Source organism: Peromyscus leucopus, chromosome 20, assembly GCF_004664715.2.
Source record: "Peromyscus leucopus breed LL Stock chromosome 20, UCI_PerLeu_2.1, whole genome shotgun sequence".
NCBI classification, from domain to species: Eukaryota; Metazoa; Chordata; class Mammalia; order Rodentia; family Cricetidae; genus Peromyscus; species Peromyscus leucopus.
This window is the reverse complement of record NC_051080.1, coordinates 61,472,075-61,492,617: the sequence shown is the minus strand read 5'-3', so window position 1 is coordinate 61,492,617 and position 20,543 is coordinate 61,472,075. Positions and strand designations below refer to the sequence as shown.

Genomic DNA, 20,543 nt, shown 5'->3' with positions numbered 1-20,543 from the left:
CTCCTTACCCTCATCTCTGGGAAGAATCGTCATAGCGTTCTTTGACAAACAGCACCTAGGAGAGCATGGCAAGGGAGAGGAGATTCCTGACCGTCAGAGGTGGAAAGGCAGGTTTGTCCAGTCTGTCAATCAGGGATTAGCGTGTGAACGGAGGGGAGGGCTGGGCCCGCAGAAGGGTTCTATTTCACAAGGGTGGTGGATTCGGTCTATTTTAAAGAAACATTAACGTGAATTTGAATGTGTAGCAGCACACTCCGCACTCATGATGGCCAAGTCCCCGCCTCCTTCCACTCTTCTGTGGTCCCCTGCTTTTAAAGCATTTGGATTTTTTAGTCATCTAAGCATAATTTGCACCTATGGCCCAAGGCCGCCCCAGTCTCTAAACCAGTGTCCTCTGCAGACTCTTGTTCTCGTACAGGCAGAAGTCACGTGGGACAGCCATCCTTTCCCAAACCTGCCCAGTTCGCTGTCTGCACCCTGTGAGTGTGCAGGCTGGACTCAGTCAAGGGGTGCGGCTCCATTAATCTTTGCGTTTTTCCTTGCCTCTCAGTCTTCAAACGGTGAGGATCAATGACTTGCTTCTTTCCCCAGTTCTGAAATGAAGTGACTGGGCTTGGACTTGTCCTCAGTAAACAGTGTGGTGACAACGTGGCACCCAGCTCTTAGGTGTCTTCTGATTGACTGGGCAAAGACAACTCCAGCTCTGCACTGTGGTGGTATTGTGTCCCCCAATATATTGTGCACCCTAATAAACTTATCTGGGGTCAGAGAACAGAACAGCCACTAAACAGACATAGAGGCCAAAGAATGGTGGCACTCACACCTTTAATCCTAGCATTCTGGAGGCAGACATCTGTCTGGAGCTCTGTGAGTTCAAAGCCACACTGGACAGCCAGGCATGGTGACTCACGCCTTTAATCCCAGGAAGTGATGGCAGGAAGCAGAAAGGTATATAAGGCGTGAGGACCAGGAACTAGAGCCTTGTTAAGCTTTTAGCTTTTAGCAGCAGTTCAGCTGAGATCCATTCGGATGAGGATTCAGAAGTTTCCAGTTTGAGGAAACAGAATCCGCTGAGGAATTGGTGAGGTGAGGTTGGATGTGGCTTGTTCTGTTTCTCTGATCATTCAGCGTTCACCCCAATACCTGGCTCCAGGTTTGTTTTTATTAATAAGACCTTTTAAGATTTGTGCTATACTGCATGCTTGGGAGAAACTCTAGATTTTTTTTTTAATTTTTATTTATCTATTTATTATGCATATAGTATTCTGCATGTATGTATGCCTACAGGCCAGAAGAGGGCACCAAATCTCATTATAGATGATTGTGAGCTACCATGTAGTAGCTAGGAATTGACCAAGGAACCTCTGGAAGAGCAGCCAATGCTCTTAACTTGTGAGCCACCTCTCCAGGCCCAAAACTTTTAGATTTTTTTTTTTTTTTCATTTTTTGATTTTTCGAGACAGGGTTTCTCTCTGTAGCTTTGGCAGCTTTCCTGAAACTCACTCTGGAGCCCAGCCTGGCCTCAAAGTCACAGAGATCCGCCAGCCTCTGTCTCCCAAGTGCTGAGATTAAAGGCGTGCGCCGCCGCCGCCGCCGCTGCCGCCGCCGCCACCACCCGGCGAACTAATAGAATAGATTTTTAAGATTCTTTGTGCTTACATTTTTTTTGAGGCCAGCAATTTTTCTTTAGGTTTTTTTGTTGGTTGGTTGGTTGGTTGGTTTTGGTTTGGTTTGGTTTGGTTTGGTTTGGTTTGGTTTGAGACAAGGTCTCACTGTGTAGTTCAGACTAGACTCAACGTGACAGCCTCCTGAGTGTTAATGTTACAGATAGGTACCACCACACCCAGCTAAGTGACGCCAATTAAACAATTTTTTTTTTACATTTAAGTGGGGTGTGTGTGTGTGTGTGTGTAAGACGTGTACCTGCTATAGCAAATGCATAGGACAACTTAAATGCCTCAGTTTTCTCCTTCCTCTGTGTGGATCAACTGGGATCATCAGGCTTGGCAGCAGGTCCCTTTTAACCACTGGGCCACCTTGCAGGCCCTGACACCACGTTTAAGTTTCTGTGCGCACACATCCTAAGCTATAGTCACATTCCCTAGACCTGAATTGCTTAAGCCATTGAGAGTTTAGAAATGTCTTCTGTTTTAAACCTGGGTTCAGCTGTATGTCCCTAATTTAAGAATGCCCATTATTAAGTGGATGGGGAATTGAGCAATCAAGACTTCTACACCTTGCATTTCTGACATTTTTGAGCCATCATTATTGGGAGAGCTGATGCTTAGCTGCACCCCCCCTGGTTTCTGCCTATTAGTTGCTAGAAGAAACCAACTGTAAAACCAAATCCATTCTAAACATTAGCAAATGTCACTGGGAATAAGCTCAGTTCCTGACAGGGAAACCTGGGCTTTGAGGGTTTTTTTTTTTTTTTTAATGATTTCTTCCTATTAAACGACAAAGGGGAGCAGAGCAGTGGTGGTGCACACCTTTAATCCCAGCACTCGGGAGGCATTCCTGGACAGCCTGGCTACATAGAGAAACCCTGTCTTAAAAAACCAACATACCACACACCACCACCACCACCACCACCACCCACAACAATAACAACAAAGAGAAGCACATAGGAAAACATAAGCCCACTGAAGGAAGGTATAGGTTTCCCTCGTTGCTACCCTTCGTTGATGTTACCTGGTCGATATTGATCTGACACACTAACCCAAAAGCTCCGTGAAGGGCCTGTGTCGCTGTTCAGTGCTGTGTCTCAGGGACACATCACCAAGCTCGTGGCAGATGCTCCATAAAAACAGATGACTGAGTGTACTAGCTACTTGTCTTGTTACTGTCACCAAAATACTTGACCAAAACACACTTTAATGGAGGCTTGTTTCGGGTTTGAGGAGGTACAGTCCATCACAGCAGGAAAGATATGGCAAAGAGAGTATAAAGTGGCTGTTCACGTTATGTCTGCAGTCAGGAAACGGGGGGGGGGGGGGCCGGGGGGATACTTGTGCTCTGCTCACGTTGTTTTCCTTTTTATTCAGTCCTGAACACCAACCCACAACATAGTGTCACCACATCTAGACTGTGTCTTCCTCTCTCCGTTCATCTCTTGTGGAAATACCCACACAGATACATCAAGAGATGTGGCCCCTAGGTGTGTCTAAATCCTGCTAAGCTGACAGTGAAGACTAGCCGTCACGCTAAATAATAATAATTTATAGTAATAATAATAATTATTATAATAAATAATTTTGTTCCTAAAGTCTCTACTTTTCAACTAATAGACATATCCTTTTCCCCTCCATCTCTAAAATTAAGAAAAAAAATTCTCTCATGGCCTATTGCCGCAAAACAAGAAAGGCTTCATCCCTGTACAAGTCCTTGGATGGAGATCTGGAAGGATAACATGGGGTCCCGATTTCTCAGCTTAGCCAGGGGGCCCTGGGCGCCAACACGAAGACCCCTTGGTGGTCAAACTGGTGGAAAGCAGACTCTAGATAGCTTCAAAATTCATCGAGACAGCTAAGGGCTGGTGCTGGGATGTGGGGAGGCCAGTGCATGGACAGGTAGACAGACAGCAGAGCCTGTGGAGGCCTGTGGAGGTGACTCCAGGCCCCTCCTGTGGCTCAAGGTTGTGGGCTGCTCTTCAGGAACGCAGCTGCCTGGATAATGATGTTTTTGTGTCCTGGGTCACTCTGCCCTTGTTATTTCTCGTAAGTGCTGTTGGTTCCGTGATTCTGAAAAAGGTCTGTCCCGCTGTGTTATCCGTTTTCTCAGCGGGCAACCCTGCTTGCATCCCAACAACCACTGCTTTGTTTCCTTTTCTTCTCTTTTTTGGATGCTAGCCAGGAACATAGCCTTTTCTAACAATGCCGGCAATTGGGGAAAACATCTTATGTGTGTGGACTGTCATCAGCTAAGTGGATTCCTGGGATTCTTGCTGGCATCCACCCCCAACCACCACTGGCCTTTTCTAAGTGCAACAGCTGGACCTCATCTGTACCCTTAGATTTCTCTTCCCTTCTCCAACTTACCTTCCTCCACATGAGAGTTGTAGAATACTATTTTAACTAGGCAAAGGTGTGTTGCATTTGTTTAGGCTGCATTTGTTTAATTATGTAAGATGTGCTGTGTTTGTTCCACCTTGCCTGCCTAAGGCACCTAATTGGTCTAACAAAAAAGTCAAACAGCCAATAGCAAGGCAGGAGAAAGGATAGGTGGGGCTGGCAGGCAGAAGGAATAAATAGGAGGAGAAATCTAGGCTAGAGTGCTGTGAGATGGTCCTTCTGTATGCTGTGGATATGTGTTGCTACTATTGGTCAATAAAGAAGCTGTTTTGGCCTATGGCAACACAGGATATAGCCAGGCGGGAAATATAAGAGAGATACAGGGAGAAAGAAGGCAGAGTCTCAAAGAACACAGATAAAGCCACGAGACACTTGGCAAAACGTAGATTAATAGAAATGGGTTCATTTAAGATAAAACAGCTAGCTAACAATAAGCATGAGCCATAGACCAAACAGTCTGTAATTAATATAAGCCTCTGTGTATTTACTTGGAACTGAGTGGCTGTGGCACACAGGAAAACTTCCAGCCACACTAGAGAGAAGAGAAAAAGGAATGAGAGAAGAGGGAGGAAGAGAGAAGAAGGGAGACCCCCAGGGCCAGGAGCCAGGCAGCCGCCAGCCAGCAGACAGGAGAAGCAGTGACAGTACGATGTGCAGAGGGAAAGAAAAGTAAAAAAGCCCTGACACAAAAGGTGGATAAAGAGAAACAGGTCAACCTAAGTTAAAAGAGCTAGTTTAAGCTAGGCAGAGCATTTAAAACTAATAAGTCTCCATGTACTGATTTGGGTGCTGGTCGGTAGCCTAAAAGAAAAAAGCCTGAGGCCGGGGCGGTGGTGGCTCACGCTTTTAATCCCAGCACTCAGGAGGCAGAGGCAGGCAGATCTCTGTGAGTTCGAGGCCAGCCTGGACTACAGAGTGAGTTCCAGGAAAGGTGCAAAGCTACACAGAGAAACCCTGTCTCCAAAAACCAAAAAAAAAAAAAAAGCCTGATATCCATGAATCCATGGCTTTGTTGCCATGGAATAAATCTCATTTTACCTCACTTTTCCAGCAACTTTGACACAAGTGTCCATCATCTACATACTCCCCCGGAATGCTCTCTTTATTATGAGCAAGTCCATTTCTCTGTCCTTGAACAAGCTCTTTTTTCCCTCTTAACTGAAGGTGGTCTTTGTAAGAGTTCCCAGCAGCCTTGACAAACTGAGAATGCTTCAGGCAGCCGGGAATGGCTGCATATGCCTCTCACTCCAGTGCTCAGGGCACAGAGGCCTGAGGATCAGTGCAGGGACACACGCAGCCAGCCTGCTTTATATGGCGAGTTCCAAGAAGGCACAGGGAGACCCTACATAAAACAAAAAAGAAAAGGCAAAGAGCAAAGACTCGAACTCTCCACATGGCCAATAAACATATAAAAGTGTGCTTTGTGTCAATGATGCCAGAAAAATGTAAATTAATACCACAATATAGAACCGTTACACATTTGCCACAGTGGCTGAGATTTTTAAAAAAATGGATAAAAACCAAATGTCAGTCTTAATGCTCATACTACAGTACAATGAGCTCAACCACTTTGCAAAAACTGTTAGTGCTGTACCGGATAGAACTAAAATATACAGACATCCTACAGCAAGGGATGCTAATGGGCATCTGAGGACATTTCCTAGAATATTCATTGTGGTGTTATTCATCATTGCTTCAAACAGGGCCGACTCAAATACCTGTCAACAAAAACATAAAACAACAAACTGAATTGGCTGTAGTGGCACGTTCCTTTAATCCCAACACTTGGGAGGCAGAAGCCGGTGGATCTCTGTGAGTTTGAGACCAGCCTGGTTTACACGGAGAGTTCCAGGACAGCCACGGCTACATAGAGAGACCCTGTCTCAAACAAAACAAACTGACTTAGATTCTCAGAGGGGCAAACCACATCTCAGTGGGTGTGGGTTGAACGGGACCTCTGATAACAGCATGTGCAAACCCCGTAAATAAACTGTTAAGCCCCAGTGTTAGAAGTAAGACTATAAGTTCTCCTTGGTGATGAGGAAATAATGTTTCTTGACATGGGTGCTGGTTGTTGTATAAGTGGGTTCATTTTGTAAAAACTCATTAAGTCATGCCATTATAAACAATGTGCTTTTCAATGTTTGTGTTGTATAGCGTCAGGGGTCAGGTTGCCAGGGAGCAGACAGATGGCCAGCTGCACACATGTTTGTTGGAACAGGTGCTCCTGAGAGTACTCTGCAGAGAGGAGGAAGCCTTGGATGGACCGAGAGGGCAAGTGAGCTATATGATAAAGACCTCAGACCATCGCCGCAGGAGCAATTCAGGTGGGTTGGCTCTATAGGGTCACCCTAAATTGGGCTTTATACATTCTATCTATCTATCTATCTATCTATCTATCTATCTATCTATCTATCTATCTATCTATCTATCTATCTGTCTGTCTGTCTGTCTGTCTGTCTGTCTGTCTATCTATCCATCTATCCATCTATCCATCTATCTATCTATCTATCTATCTATCTATCTATCTATCTATCTATCTATCTAGATCTCTCTCTCTCAGATTGGGCTTTCTAAGATAAGGTTTCTCTATGTAGCCCTGGCTGTCCTGGAACTCTCTCTGTAGACCAGGCTGGCCTCGAACTCACAGAAATTCACTAGCCTCTGAGTCCTGAGTGCTGGGGTTAAAGGTGTGCACCACCATCGCTACACATTCTCTTTTAAGCAAGTAAGTCTCTTTAATTCTTTGCAATGTCTGTCGAATCAATCAGTCCATTGTTTTAAGTGTGGGCGCTCTGGGGAAGGAAACCGGACCTTGGACGTGGCATGTCTCTTCAGCGTAGGATGCATACTGAAAAGGGACCCAGCCTGGAGCCACAGGTACCAGAGGAAAAGGATCTCTGCTTCAACAGGAAGGATTCGAACAAAGATTCTGACTTGAATCATAAAGAGAGAAGAAGTATTAGAATAGAACAAAGGAACAAGACAGGACATGTCGTATGCATGCGGCCACACACTGCCATGGAATGAGCCTATCTACTGCTCAGAGTGTCTCTTGTCTTCCTAATGCTAGACTGAAGCACATTGGTACATTCTGTTAGCAACTTATCTCAAGTCAAATGCCAACAGTTATGTGTTTATCCTGAGTTCCTAGAAACGTTTCTGTGGTTGGCTCAGCCCAACCTGGTAAACTTTCCGTAGTCGAAGCCCATTGTGGAATCTCTCACATACGCTCTGGAACCGCAAAGAATGGTTAATGCTTTCAGTTTTATATTTCCAAAGAGTGGGGCCTGCTGTGGACAGTTCTCTTGTTCAGTGCTGTGGAGGGATGCTGCTTATCTGCTCCAACAAGGCTTGGGCTGGAGCGGTTGGTTGTTTATTAGAGTTAAGGCTGCCGTTTTCTGGAAGGCACGGCGTTTTCTGGAGGCTGAGTTGCTTTCTGTGGCGAACACAACACTCCCAGTAGAAGCAAGGGGCCTAATGCAAAATCACAGGCCCCAGATCTCCCTTTCCTCTCTGTCCCCGGGGTTAACTGCCTCTTGGAAGGGCAGAGGCTCCAGGAGCTTGGCCAAGTGGATTGGGTGGAAGTGGATTGTAGGACTTGGGGAGGGAAGACCACATCGTGTGTGAGGCCTGGGTTTGATCTCTAGTATCTCTCCATCCAAAGAAGAAAGGATTGCAAAAGGCACCCAGATCCACAGCAGTCGTGGATTTTATCCCTTTTCCCGGATAATCCCACAGTGTTCTGTGTAACAGTTCACGGTTTCCACACTGCCTGTGGATTTGGCGACAATTATGGTTTGGCTTCCCAGAACTGTCTTTCTGTTTGCTTCAAACTATTGGCACTATTGATTCACAGTATTCACGCGCCTACAACACAGGAAGAACATATGAGTGAAAGATAAACCAGTGTTCGGAATCCATCCTGTCATCACAGAGATTGTTCCAGTAGTGCTCAGTGGTGTTGGCCAGACTACTAGACGTTCATGGACAGGGTATTTCACACTCGGCTGATGGAACAGCATCTTTCCTTTACTGCGAGGAAGCTGAAAGAATTTGAGTGTTCTCTGGATGTGTTGTGTATACCTGATCTAACTAAAACCACCTCAAGACACATAGAAGGGAGAAAGATGAAGGGGGAGAAAATATACTTTTTAAGTGTATGTGTGGGAACTGGGAAGATATCTCAGCACTTAAGAGCAGCGCTCTTTCAGAGACCTGGGTTCAATTCCCTGCACCCACATGGTAACTCACAACCATCTATAACCTCAGTTCCAGGGAATCTGGTCCACTCTACTGACCTCTGCAGTTACCAGGCATGCCCGTGGTACACAGACACATGTGGAAGCAAAACACTCACAAAATATATGCAAATGTATTTTTTATAATAATCTTCTTTTTAAAATAAATTTATTTATTATGTATACGGTATTCTGCCTGCATGTTTGCCTGCAGGCCAGAAGAGGGCACCAGATCTCATTGTAGACGGTTGTGAGCCACCATGTGGTTGCTGGGAACCAAACTCAGGACCTCTGAAAGAGCAGCCAGCGCTCTTAACCTCTGAGCCATCTCTCCAGGCCCACAAATGTATTTTTTTAAAGTTTATGTATGTTTCAGGTATATGCGTGTGGATACCGGAGGTCGACATCAGGTTTCTCTCTCAGTTGTTCTGTGCCTTATTTTTCCAGACAGGGTCTCCCACTGAACCGGGAGTTCTCTGAGTGAGCTAGACCAGCAAACTCTAAGGATCAGCTTGTCCCTGGCCCTCACTGTACTGGAGTTATAGGTAACAGCAAACCCTGTGAGTGCTGAGGGTCCGACTTCCAGTCTTTATGCTTGCTTGGCAAGTCATGGCCGAGTCACCTCAACCTCAGGCTCTTTTTTTCCTTTTACTGAGTGTTAAAGATGACATGTTTATTGTTTGTTTTGCAGTGCCGGTGATGAAATCCAGGGCTCCAGGGTTATGCTTTTTACTGAACCTCAGTCCCTCTGGCAGCTTCTATACTGTGACCACCCTTGTTTCCTCGGTTCCTAACACGTGATGAACAGACCGCCCAGCTTGCCCAGCCAACCCCAGCTTAATCAGTAACATTTCCCTCCTCCATTCTCAGAAATGTCCCAGGTGGATGACAAATCATTGGTTGGTTATGTATATTGCAACGTAACTAATAAAAACAATAAAATCTTTCTCCTTTTTTTCTTGCTTCTTTTTTTTTTTTATATTTACCATTTTTTTATTTTGGGAATTTATGTTTAAAGTTTCCTATACATGTACCATATTCAGGGTAGGAGACCCAAATCGTATTCCGTGAAGTACATGTCCTAGATCAATTATATAACTAGCTATTTGTGTGTCTACCAACGAAGGCAGAATGAGCTCTGAGCACCTGCGAGCTGAGAGCTCAGGAGTGAAGGTGAGGTAGCTGATCTCCCTAAACAAGAGAGAGCCCCGTCTGACCAGTCAGAGTGATACCAGGGTTAGTCTTTATAAATCCAGTTCCTGTTCTGCGTAACAGCAACATAGAAGTTGAGCTAGAGCTCGTAGGAATTATTTTGGGATTTTATGATGCTTTCATTTCTTGCCTGGCTTCCAAAACCCTCCCATGACTCAACATCCAGCTTGGTGACTCATTATCCAGACTGGATTCCTTTTCCTTTCAAAATTAATGTATATTGTAACACGAATCTTAAAAGGTTTTATTAAAAAAAAACAAAAACAAAAAAAAAAAAACCAGAGCCAGATACTGGGGTGAAAGCTGAAAGACCAGAGAAGCAGAACAGCCAGCCACTAGCTTACCTCTATGAAATCCTCAGCCTCAAGAGAACGGAGTCCATTTCCTCATGCCTTATATACCTTTCTGCATCCTGCTATATTACTTCCTGGGATTAAAGGCGTGTGTCACCACTGTCTGGTTCTGTTTCTCTCATGTAGCCTGATGTGGCCTTGAACTCACAGAGATCCAGATGGATCTCTGCCTCCCCAGTGGTAGATTAAAGGTGTGTGCCACCACTGCCTGACCTCTATGTCTAATTTAGTGGCTCTGTCCTCTGATCTCCAGGTAACCTTTATTGGGGTACACAATGTATCACCACAGTATTGTAATTATTTAAAATATCAGATGCCCCCACCTGTGTGTGTGTGTGTGTGTGTGTGTGTGTGTGTGTGTGTGTGTGTACACATGTAGAGACCAGCGGTTACACTGGGGATTGTCTTCAATCGCGCTCCACCTTACTTTTTGACACAGTCTTCCACTGAACCTGGAGCTCACTGATTTACCTAAGCTTTTGGCCAGTGAGTACCAAGGATCTGCCTGTTTTTGCCTTGCCACTATTGGGATTACAATGAGTGCCACTGTGCCCAGATCTTTTTTATTTATTATTATTATTGCATGCATGCTGGATCTGAACTCAGGTCCTCATATCTGCATGGCAAGCACTTTGACTGACTACGCCATCTCCCTGGCTCCACAACAGTGGATTCCAGTATAACATTTTCATGTATGGGGGCAATGCACTTTGATCGTATTCACCTCCATTACCTTCTCTTGTTCTCCTACTCCCTCCTGCCAGTCCCTACAGCCTCCAGTCACTTTCATGTCCTTTCCTAATCTAGATAGCACGTGTGAGAGCCTTTTCTCAGTGTAGATCTCATGGCTCTATAATCTATCTATAATCTGCTTCATTTCCCTCTTTTGGTTTCTGGGTGCATGGTTTGCTTTCATAGTTCTGTGCAGCTCACCATTGTTCATTCAGCGCCTCTAGGGCGCTCCATCATCCTTCTCCCAAAAGTCCTCAGTTAATACACACTTCAGTCTGCTCCCCCCTCCTCCCCCACCCCATGACCTTGTGACTCATCAGTGACCCTTGCCGATGGCTCCTTTGCTCTTTCTCTCAAACTGACAGAAAAGACGGTTCCTGCAGCAGGACACACCTGCTCCGTGTCTTGGCTCTGCCGTGGTCACTGTGTAAACCTGGGTTCACCTCTCAGCAGAGGGATGCTCTGTAGCGTTCTAAACATTTCACACAGCTGTGCAGATTAGTTTCTTGTGTGACGCCTCTGCCTCACCGGGGGTGTGGCTCAGTGGTAGAATGAGCCACAGTCAATTTCCAGCACTGAACAGCAAACAAAAAAGAATTTACTGTCTTATTTGGTAACTCTTTCTCCCGAGATAGATGATATAATAAAAAAAAATGGTTATATATTGTACTAACCAGGATATGATAATATATGCTGCAATAACAAATAATGTCCCAACTCTCAGTGCCTTGATACATAAAAGCTTGTCTTCTGCTCATAGCATAGCCTAGTATAAGTCAGTCTCTTCTGATGACTCAGGCAGGGATCCAAACTCCACCCACAATGTAGCTCCTCTGCACAGAATCCTTCCCCTTACCCAGCCCGATGACAGAAGAGAGGGGGTGGATGAGGACTCACAGGATACTGTGTATGCATGTGTTCATGTGCGCCCAGATGCACATGTATGCATGTCTGTGTGGAGGTCAAAGATCAACCTCTAATGTCACTCCTCAAGAACCGTCTACCTAGTATTTCAAGATAGAATCTCTCGCTGGAACCTGGGCCCCATCAATTAGGCTAATCTGTCTGGCCAGGAGCCCTGCCTGGGATCCTTCTATCTCTATCACCCCAGTACTGGTGTGGTGATGCAGCCTTGGGGAGGCCTTGGACGGTTGAGCCAAGATGCCCTTGTGGGTGAGGGAGACCCGCCATGCAGATGTGACTGCAGGCTGCGTTGTGGAGTGGTGGGAAGTCGTTCACACCGTGCAGACACATGTCCACATGGAAAGTTTATTTTGGGGGGACAGAAGAGGGAGGGAGGAAGGAGAGAGGGAGAGGGAGAAAGGAGGAGAGAGAGAGAGAGAGAGAGAGGAGAGAAAAGAGAAGAGAGCGGAAGTGCACACCTTACACCTTGTGGGAACAGAGAGAAGGGGGAGGAGTTTTCTCTTAAAGTGGGCGTCACATAAGATGATGTCAGGACACTGGGCGGGTCCTCACAACCGGGATTGCAAGCAGCTGCCCCCACACTCAGCTTTTTCCATTGGAGTCCTCATGCTTGTGTGGCAAGAGCTTAACCAAGGGGCCATCTCCTCAGCCCTCACGGGGTATTCTTATGGGGAACTTCGTATGTGCATTTGTACACACACTCCATTAGCCAGAACCGAATCTCACTTGTCCCCCCTACTTGCAAAGGAAGCAGAGAAATGTATGCTTCCTAAGCTGCCCGAAAGAGGAAACAGTACTGATGAGCAGATATCTGGCCAGTCTATCACAGTTTCATTTCACAGTCAGTGTCCACTGAGAATAAAACTGCATAATGCTATTCATCTACTTACTTTTTAAAAAAATATAGATTTCCACTATGTAGCCAAGTCTGGCCCGAAACTCACTGTCTGTCTCCATCTACCTCCTGTGGTGGGATTACAAACATTTGCCACTATGTCCAGTTTATAAACTTGTTTTAACAAGTAAAACGACACTGTATACGCCAAACACGCTGTAAGTCTTTTGCATGGATTACTTCATCTGATTTAATTTTGTAACAGCTCTGAAATTTTGTAAGGATGAAGCAAGACAAATATGAAAGTGGCTGGTACCAATAACTCATATCCATTTTTTTTCCTGTATTTCACACTCCAGGGAAAAACTGCCAAAGTTAGGATATTAAAGGAGCATTTGGATGCTTTCTTTAACTCATATTTAACTCACACAAGATGAAGAACTTGTTATGGAGTTATATGCTACAGATTGTAGTGTAGATACGTCATTTTTTCCATCACAGCGACAAATAACTGAGGAAGGGAGCGTGGGAGGGATTTTTAAACTTGGATTCAGATATGCATAACCTCAGCCCTCTATCTAAATTCCAATCTTATCTCTCTTCGGGATCCTGAAGAGTGTCAGTTTTTATGTAAGATGAGATGAAATGCATACGTGAGAAATAAGAGGATTGGGTGCACTCAGAACAGTAACTACAAAGGAAGCTGATCAAAGTTACTATAGTTCTAGTTTTGAGGCAAAGAAAACCCTAGCAATGAGCAAAATAAGCATGGTGGAATTGTGGTTTTGTGAGGCATAAAGCATGAATGGAGCATCCGCCAGGTTAGAGAAATGAGCCCCAGCTCTTCACCTCATGGGAGGGGGGATGGGTGTGGTCTCCAACTGTAAATGAACAGAACACAGAAAGTGTTGGGATGTAGCTAGGGAGTGGAACATTCACCTAACATGCATGAAGTCCTGTGTTCAATCAGCAGGAGGAAGAGATGGGGGAGGAGGAGGGGGCAGATGGGAAGGAGGAGGGAGAGCAGAAACAGCATCACTAAATCAGAGAACAGGGTCAATAGGTAAAGTGGCACACCCTGTAATCCCAGCACTCAGGAGGCTGAGGCCAGAGGGATTAGAGTTCAAGGCCAATGTAGGATGCAGAGTAAGACTCTGTCTCTAAAAAATAAGTTTAAAAAAATTTAAAAAGTGATTTGTTCTCAAGGAAAAGCTTTTGTTCTAGATTTTTCTTCCCTATTAAGGGCATGCCCGTGACCTTATACTCTTGGTCCTTGCCTATAAAACAGGAATTTTATGAGTATCTATGATGAAATTGTTATAAATTTTCCATAGGAAACATTTAGCAAAGCAGCTGGCATATATTTAGAATGCAATAAATATTAACTATTGTTTTATGTGCCAGTGTGGTGCTGGGGGTTAACCTTGAGGCCTTGTGCAAGCTGAAAGCGTTTTCTACCACTAAACTATATCCATTGCCCTAATGTTCCCTACAATTGCTCATTTCTCCTTTCTTTTTTTTTTTTTTTTTCTTTTTTATTGACAGAGTCTGGCTGCGTATCCCATGCTTCTCTTAAATTCCTGATTCTCCTGCCTCAGCTTCCTGACGTTTAGGAGGGTATTATCATGCTTGGTTTCTATCGGCTATTTCTAAGAATGTTTCTCCGTCCTCAAAATGGACCTACTTGAACCAGGAAATGTATAAGGTATCACAGAAGTTTTTTCTTTGTTTATAATAGTCTAGCATGTTATGCTGTTTCTCCTTTCAGACTAAGCCAGGAAAGTATGCCTGACAAGAAACAGGCAAAGAAGCCACGGAGTGAATAGGGAAGAGGGAATGGATTGTAACGTACTAGGATAAGAAGAAACAAAACATTAATGAAGTAGGAGCAGCCCCTGCTTTCTAGAACCTTCTGCCACGTGAAGCATGGAAAGCACTAGCGTTTTTCCGCAGCAGATGCAGCTCATACTGGCGGTGAAAAAAACAATCTGCAAAAACAAGGGTTCTTTGTGTGCCACAACTGACAGGCGTTCTCAGCTTCCCATGTGCCTCAGAGCCAGCTCTACTTGCTTGTTTTTCTTCTCTCTCTGCTGTTACCTATCGGATCTGGGCCTTTCCCTGCTTAATATTTAACTAGCCTTGATGTTCCCGTGTCCCACAGTTCATGGACTAGCAGGGTTGGGCTTCAGGACGACCTGTCTGCTTCTTCAGCTTACCCGGCCGAAGAAGTGCACCGATCTTATATAATCTGCCCTCACTGTGTCTCAGAGACTTGTTCAGTGTTAAAAGTAACGCAAAATCAGAGAGCCCCAGGCCAGCAGACTGGACCGCAAGGTGTCACTCTCCACCTTCACGAAGTCGTCGTTAGGAATTAATTGGTCTTTGTGGACCCAAGCATGGCAGACTTCCAGAAACGGGTTTAATATTTAACCCCAAGGAAGCAAAGGACATAGAACAGGAAATACACAGTGCTAGGAAGAAAAGAGCGAGTCACACAGTGTGAAAGGCCAAGAAAAAAGAGTTGTCAAGTTCTGGAAGGAAGGAAAGGGGACCCTCGAGAGAGCCAAGCTCTTTTACCCAGCAATGTCTTTATTTTGCTGGGAGCCTTGTCAGATGTTCCCGGGAAGCAGCAGCCTGCGCTTCTGCTTTCTGACCACAGAAAGCGTGTGTGAACAGAAACACCGGGAGCTGGTTGGATTACGTCATCCCAGCGCGGATCTCCAACACCTCCAGGCTTGGAGCCTCATCGTCACCTCCCCCCCTCCCCCTTCACCCCTCCCCGCAAGAATGATGTCTCAACTAAGGTGTGTTCAGGACCAGAAACTTCCCTGTAATCGAGACTAAATCCCCAATATGTCCAGAGACTATACTGCAACTGTACCTGTTAATTCTTTTATTTCTTTCTTTTTGTTTGTTTGTTTTTCGAGACAGGGTTTCTCTGTGTAGCTTTGGAGCGTGTCCTGGATCTCACTCTGTAGTAGACCAGGCTGGCCTCAAACTCATAGAGATCCGCCTGGCTCTGCCTCCCGAGTGCTGGGATTAAAGGTGTGCGCCGCCCAGCCTTTTATTGCTTTTCTAACAGGCTATAAAAGTCCTTGGAGTCTGATAGAGCAGGACATAGATATTGCTATGTATTTTTTTGTGAAATTATTTCACAAGGAATTCTAAAGTACTTGTTTAGTGTGTGCATGCGTGTGGGGGTGCACACGTGTCAACGCACGTGTGTATGGAGGTCAGAGGACAATTTAGAATGGTTGGTTATCTTCTTCTGCCATGTGGGTTTTATGGAGGGATCAAACTCAGTTGCCAGGGTTGGCAGCAAGGCTCTTTCCCGGCTGAGCCATCTCACTAGCCCCACATTTTAAGTTTTAAAGGTTACATTTGGTTAGTTATCTCCACATAATTTTTAATTTTACCTGATTAAGACTTGAATTCCAGCAGATGTGGTGGTGGCCCACCTGTAATCCCAGTATGTGGCACACAGAAGGAGCAGGAGGGTCAGGAGTTCAAAGTCATCTTCAGCCTCATATCAAATTTGAGACCAGCCTGGGCTACATGAGACTTTATCTCAAAACAACAAACAAACAAACAAAAACCAAAAATCCCAACAGGGGCCGGAGAGATGACTCAGCCTTTTAGAGCACTTGTTGGCCCAGGTTCACTTCCCAGCGTCCACAGGGTTGCTCCCACTTGTCTGTAACCACAGTTCCAGGGAGATCCAAAGCCTTCTTTTGAGTTCTCCATGCATCAGGCATGCATGGGATGCATGGCATATGTTCAGGCAAAACATTTATACACATAATAAAATTTCAAAATCTGAAATAAATGAAAGCAACAATTCTAAAAAAATTCTACAGTTTAAAAAAAATACCCAAAATACTAATATGATTGTCTAATATTTTTAACATTTTGAACAATGAAAATTCTACGGCCGTCAAAATCCTGTGTGTTGATTGTTAAGACACTTCAATACAACTCCCTCTGGACACATACTTTGGGGTATATATTGCTGAATTTCTATTCTATGTCTTCTCTATTGATGCCTGTGCTTAATCTGTACTAAATAAAGCCTTTTCTTTGTGTGCGTATATGTATATATGTGTGTACAGGGGCTCACAGAGGTCAGAGGTCAAGCTTGGGTGCTGTTCTTCAGGATCCACCCATCTTGGTTTTTTGAGATGGTCTCTCACTTGGTTGGAAGCCAGTCACATAAAGCAGGCTGGCTGGCCAGGGAGCCCCGGGTATCTGCCTGCCTCGGCTTCCTGGCAGTAAGATTACAAGTATGAGCCACTGTGCCTGGGGTTCAAACTCAGGTGCTGATCCTTATATGACAAAGAACTTTACTTTTAAATAAATAAATAAAAAACTCCAACTCTGTTTTGTACTGACTTATGCCAACATTCTTTTCTGTGTTCCAGAAACCCCAGCTTCCACCTCAGTTGAGATCTCTGAAAGACAAAATACAAGCAATGACTAGGCAGCAGCTTAGGGCTACAGCTCTGTTCCCATCACACTTGGAAGGCCTGTTGACGGGAGAATAGATCATTTGTGACTGGAAATTTATAAGTGTGTGAAAAAAAAAAATCTGGAAAAAAAATTGATGCCGGATAGAAATCTAGGGAACCCTGGAAAATTACACCAAACCCTATGATCTTAGAATAAATATCATTAAAAAAAATTAAGACTGAAGCAGCAAAAAGGCAAAAGAATGGCAAATTCCATATTGGCCTGTGCGTTCTTTAGATGGTGGGGGCGGGGAGAATACAGTTAAGTGTAGACTGCTAGAATAACACAACAAAATAAAACAAAAACGTAAAACAAAATCTGTACACTACTGTCAGCATTCTTGAGCTGGGCAGTGCTTTACGGCACTTTGCGACTCTTCTACTTGTTTTTGACTCTTTGGATAGGCTCCTGCTGGCAACCCCTGCTGGCCGCTAGCTCATGGCAAGCTTCCTGCTCAAACTCAGCTTCCTGGAATACAGGCACGAGCCAACACGCCCAGCCACAGAGTCTGTAATACCTGCTCGGTGAAGGAAAGACTTCCAGGACCACAGGCGACCCTGGAAGGATGAGACAGTGGATGTAGGGACATACTGACAGTGTCCCTAGGGCCCATGTTCAGTGCCTAATACCCAAGTAACGTTTCTTGAATGAATGAATGAGTGAATGAATGAAGTAGATAAGGGACAGAAAAATCTGTCTTTTGGTTGACACTTCTCAAGGCATCTGAAAGGCCACTCTCTCCCACACTTGTACATAATTCCCCAACACAGAATTACGTATTTATCAACTGAATGAAGAAATAGACATAATAAATTAGAAGCACACGGTAACACCTGTCAGCAATGACCTGCGTATTCTGAAGTTCCCTGAGACAGATTAAGGGTTTTGAAGACTAAGTAGAACTTTATGATTGTGGAGTCGGAATATTGCAGATTCTGGATCAAAATTATCCTGGGCTTTCTCTTTGTTTTCTCTATCCTTTTATTTTTTTTAAAAAAATTGCCTATTTTGTATATATGGGTGTTTCATCTGCACACCCAGAATACAGTGTCAGATCCCATGGGGCTATAGTAATAGACAGTTGTGAGCCAATATGTGGATGCTGGAATTGAACTCAGGACCTCTGGAAGGGCAGCCAGTGCTCTTAACTCCTGAGCTCTCTCTCCAGGTCCTGACTGTCCATCCAGTAACTGTTAGTTAAACCCTGCGGAATGTACCCAACCCCAGAGCTAAGAATGTCATCGGATGGAATCTGAGATCCATAGCACTGTTCCCTGCCTGCCTGTAACTGGTAACTGCCTGCCTGATGTTCAGACCAAAGCACTGAGTAAAGGCACTGGCTTATGTCTTTAAGATTTATTCTGTGGCCCTGAGTACACACGCACGCACGCGCACGCGCACACACACACACACACACACCACACTCAGGTGTACGTGAGTGCTACACTTGTGTAGGTACCTACAGAGGCCAGAAGAGGACTTAGGGTTCCTAGGACAGTTACAGGTGCTTGTTGGCTGCCCAGTGTGGATGTTGGGACTGAATTAGGTACCCTCTCCACCTCCCCGTCACCACCCCTTGTGAAACATTGGTGACTTGAATCCACGTCCTGGATAGCGTCACTCATCACTCAGATCAGGATAGTCTCATTCCCTCAGGAAAACAAAGAGCTGTGTAGCATCCCCTTACAGGGAGAGAGGGAGTGGGCATCAGACAGGTAAGAGGAAAGGTTTTAAATGCACTTTTCTTGCAAAAGACCTTCAGAAAATATCTGTCACTGAGCACACTCATCAGGAGACTTTTGGTTACTTTGGCAAGTAAGAGGACCATGTGTCTTCTCTGCCAAGTCAGTAATTCAGCTTGAAGTACAGCCTTTTCTTTAGGCAAAAAGTGGCCCATTTGTTTTTTTTGGTTTTTTTTTTTTGGTTTTTTTCGAGACAGAGTTTCTCTGTATAGTTTTGGTGCCTGTCCTGGATCTCACTCTGTAGACCAGGCTGGCCTTGAACTCACAGAGACCCACTTGGCTCTGCCTACCGAGTGCTGGGATTAAAGGTGTGTGCCACCACCGCCCAGCAGACCAGTTTGTTTTAAAAGACCAATTTGTTTTAAAAGACAGAAAGTCAAAGCCTTAAAGTCATTTTTATAATGTAATATTTATGTCATGCTATGCCCTTGTATTCTCATACAATCATTTTCAGAATTACAGTACAGATTTAATAAAGATAGCGAATCACTCTCACCAAATTTTAAAATAAAGCTATATATTAAGTACTTTTAAAAAACTCCTTTAACAATACTATATGTGATCTCTGACGGGGAACTTCATTTTGGCACACAGCTCTTTCGTCCTTTTGGTACTGCAATGAAGAAATATACATCCCACCTGAAGTGCAGGTGACAGAAGTCATGATGAATGTCAATAATCAATTTCCACCAGCCAGCAACACCAAAGCACTCTAGAGTTATTTTCATCATTTATAGTCAAAGAAAAACAGAATTCTTGGCAGCCCGTAGAGAAGAGTCAGTACCAACAGTTTAAAACAGACCTTGAACGTTGATCATCTCCACAATACATTTGAAAGGAAAGATTTGGAAACTCAAGACTCCCAATTGAATGGAAAACAGCAATGTTCTTAACCTTGATGTTTGTCTCTCCAAAAGAGGCCACCCCGTCACATGATGGTATGACATTAGACACACATCATCTAGGCAAGGATGGCTTGTTTTCCTCATGTTAACTACCATTTCTCAACTAGTCTCCTTAATTATGTCTTTTGGGTATCACGTGTAGCCCAGGCTGGCCTTAGATATGTGGTGATCTTTCTGCTCTGCAGTGCTGGGATTGGAGGTGTGAGACACTAGACCTCACAGATTATTTTTTACATAGGTTCTCTGTGTATAGCCCAGGATGGCCTCAAACTCCTTTCTCTAGTATGAGTCTTCTCTTTGCTGTGGGCCACCATGTCTAGCTGTAATTAAACCTCAGAAGGCGGAAACAGCCCAAAGGACAATAGCAGTTTTCATTTCAACAAAAGACGGCCTTCTAATTTACACACACAGTGCTGATTAAGAAACAGAAACTGTCCTCCTTTCCATCATCAAAACGTCAAACATCACACACAAACATCTAAAAAAAAGTTTAGAACTTTGTGTCTAGTTTTCTTTTTCAGACAAAGTCTCTGTAGCCCAAGCTGGCCTTAAGCTCATGGCAACCCCGCTGCCTCAGTTTCCCAAATGCTGGGGGGATTATAGGTGTGAGCCATCATGCCTGGCTTTGAAAATATTTTTTTTTCTCATGTCAGACCGGTAATGTGCCAACATCGTAACAAGGTTTAATGGGCGGCACACATCACGCATGGGCGTGAATTCCCAATCATCATGCTTATGAACCAAAAAAGGATCTGAAAATATTTTTTTAAGGGAACAAGAAGTAACATGTCTAAGGTGTGCAGGTAAATGTTATCTCAGGCAGTAAATATCATTTCCTCTTTGAAGATCATAGATGCACAAATATACATGAAGACCAAACTCATTTAAAACAGGCATGGTTGCTCAGACCTGTAATTCTAGTCCTCAGGAGGCTGAAGCAGGAGGATTGCTATGAGTTTGAGACTGGCCTGTGTGTGTGTGCTATACAATAAGTTCCTAGCCAACACGGGCTATACAGAGTAA

At 44.5% G+C, this 20,543-nt stretch overlaps 1 long non-coding RNA gene and 1 other non-coding gene across 2 annotated transcripts; one reads left to right on the top strand and one right to left on the bottom strand.

Annotated features, from left to right (window-relative positions):
• The first annotated feature begins 6,009 nt into the window (after positions 1-6,009).
• On the top strand, positions 6,010-9,267 carry LOC119086329. Its single transcript, XR_005089577.1, has 2 exons — positions 6,010-6,397; positions 9,003-9,267. It is a non-coding gene; the product is annotated as an uncharacterized LOC119086329 (long non-coding RNA).
• Positions 9,268-20,167: 10,900 nt separating this feature from the next.
• LOC114694865 lies at positions 20,168-20,272 on the bottom strand. The gene has a single exon (XR_003734769.1). It is a non-coding gene; the product is annotated as a small nucleolar RNA U13 (small nucleolar RNA).
• Positions 20,273-20,543: the final 271 nt, after the last annotated feature.